Below are 2,775 nucleotides of genomic sequence, written 5' to 3' on the forward strand. Positions count from 1 at the left end.
TGAAGCTAGACATCAGTAAACACCACCACAGACACCACAAGCACGCCTTCTCCTCGTACTTCCGCCTCACGCGGGAACACGGACGCTCTAAATACTTCGAATTCCAATGCCAGTATATTGTAAACCACGGGTTCTTTAATGCTAGCGGGTCGTCGCGACCCTAGTTAACATCATGGTGCACGTCTCGTGACGGGTGTCACGGCGTAGTTAAATGTATGCGATACATTTCTCAAATATAAGCGCTCAGTCATCTGTACATCATGGTAGGTTCCCACGACGTGCAATATGCGTTCAACTTATCAATGTTCATGTGTCCTGCAGTTCACATTATGACGCGCAGTTAGCTGCGGTCTTCATCGATCCATGAGCCGAGTGATCCACTGCCGAGGGTGACTAACTTGCGTAAGCCGCCGCTGTGCGCGTATACCCGTTCCCCGTAGGGAGGAGCAAGCCGCCGCTTAGAGACGAAGCATAAAGTGTCCTCATTCCACATAGGGCAAGCTGGATGAATCCATTTTACCCAGGACGGCCGAAGCGGCGTGGACCAGGGGAGAACTGAACCTTATACTTCACACCACAGTAAGTCTACGTGTCCTCTTCCACATAGGGCAAGCTAGAACTAACTATCTTACCCAGGACTGCCGAAGCAGCGTGGACCAGGGGAGGAACACACTTTTCATGGAAACGTAAGGCATCCATGACTGCCATAACGTAAGCCGCCGCTGTGCGCGTAAACCCGTTCCCCGTAGGGAGGAGTCAAGCCGCCGCTTAGAGACGAAGTATGAAGTGTCCTCTTCCACATAGGGCAAGCTAGAATGAACTATCTTACCCAGGACCGCCGAAGCAGCGTGGACCAGGGGAGAACTGAACTTTATACTTCACACCACAGTATTGAGTAATGTGCCCTCTTCCACATAGGGCAAGCTGGAATGTTCCATTTTACCCAGGACGGCCGAAGCGGCGTGGACCAGTGGAGGACTACACAATCATGAGGTTTGATATCGACTTGTGTGTTTCAATAGGATTCCGCATATCAACTATTATTCATCTCGCAGCATCCTAACATATGTTTTTCTTAGAATTTATGAAAAATCGACTAAGTCCGAGATGGCTTTAAGTAGGGATGCTGTATTGAGATGAGAGATGTAGGAGATCAAGATTCATCTCCATGCAGCATCCCATTCATCTCGCAGCATCCTAACATATGAATTTCTATGAATTTATGAAAAATCGACTAAGTCCGAGATGCCTTTAAGTAGGGATGCTGTATTGAGATGGGAGATGTAGGAGATCAAGATTCATCTCCATGCAGCATCCCATTCATCTCCCAGCATCCTAACATATGAATTTCTTAGAATTTATGAAAAATCGACTTAGTCCGAGATGCCTTTAAGTAGGGATGCTGTATTGAGATGGGAGTTGTAGAAGATCAAGATTCATCTCCATGCAGCATCCCATTCATCTCCCATCATCCTAACTTATGTTTTTCTTAGAATTTATGAAAAATCGACTAAGTCCGAGATGCCTTTAAGTAGGGATGCTGCATTAAGATGGGAGATTAAGAAGGTCAAGATTCATCTCCATGCAGCATCCCATTCTTCTCCCAGCATCCTAACATATGAATTTCTATGAATTTATGAAAAATCGACTAAGTCCGAGATGCCTTTAAGTAGGGATGCTGTATTGAGATGGGAGATGAAGGAGATCAAGATTCATCTCCATGCAGCATCCCATTCATCTCCCAGCATCCTAACATATCAATTTCTTAGAATTTATGAAAAATCGACCAAGTCCGAGATGCCTTTAAGTAGGGATGCTGTATTAAGATGGGAGATGAAGAAGATCGAGATTCATCTCCATGCAGCATCCCATTCATCTCCCAGCATCCTAACATATGAATTTCTATGAATTCCTGAAAAATCGACTAAGTCCGAGATGCCTTTAAGTAGGGATGCTGTATTAAGATGGGAGATGAAGAAGATTAAGATTCATCTCCATGCAGCATCCCATTCTTCTCGCAGCATCCTAACATATGAATTTCTATGAATTTATGAAAAAACGACTAAGTCCGAGATGCCTTTAAGTAGGGATGCTGTATTGAGATGGGAGATGAAGAAGATCAAGATTCATCCCCATGCAGCATCCCATTCATCTCGCAGCATCCTAACATATGAATTTCTTAGAATCTATGAAAAATCGACTAAGTCCCTGATGGCTTTAAGTAGGGATGCTGTATTGAGATGGGAGATGAAGAAGATCAAGATTCATCTCCATGCAGCATCCCATTCATCTCGCAGTATCCTAACATATGTTTTTCTTAGAATTTATGAAAAATCGACTAAGTCCGAGATGCCTTTAAGTAGGGATGCTGTATTAAGATGGGAGATGAAGAAGATCAAGATTCATCTCCATGCAGCATCCCATTCATCTCGCAGCATCCTAACATATGTTTTTCTTAGAATTTATGAAAAATCGACTAAGTCCGAGATGGCTTTAAGTAAGGATGCTGTATTGAGATGAGAGATGTAGGAGATCAAGATTCATCTTTATGCAGCATCTCATTCATCTCCCAGCATCCTAACATATGAATTTCTATGAATTTATGAAAAATCGACTAAGTCCGAGATGCCTTTAAGTAGGGATGCTGTATTGAGATGGGAGATGTAGGAGATCAAGATTCATCTCCATGCAGCATCTCATTCATCTCCCAGCATCCTAACATATGAATTTCTTAGAATTTATGAAAAATCGACTAAGTCCGAGATGCCTTTAAGT

The 2,775-nt window shown here is 43.4% G+C and overlaps 1 non-coding gene across 1 annotated transcript; it reads right to left on the minus strand.

Annotated features, from left to right (window-relative positions):
* Positions 1–237: 237 nt before the first annotated feature.
* On the minus strand, positions 238–392 carry LOC131292514 (5.8S ribosomal RNA). The gene has a single exon (XR_009190145.1). It is a non-coding gene; the product is annotated as a 5.8S ribosomal RNA (ribosomal RNA).
* Positions 393–2,775: the final 2,383 nt, after the last annotated feature.

Source organism: Anopheles ziemanni, assembly GCF_943734765.1.
Source record: "Anopheles ziemanni chromosome X unlocalized genomic scaffold, idAnoZiCoDA_A2_x.2 X_unloc_7, whole genome shotgun sequence".
Classification (NCBI taxonomy): domain Eukaryota; kingdom Metazoa; phylum Arthropoda; class Insecta; order Diptera; family Culicidae; genus Anopheles; species Anopheles ziemanni.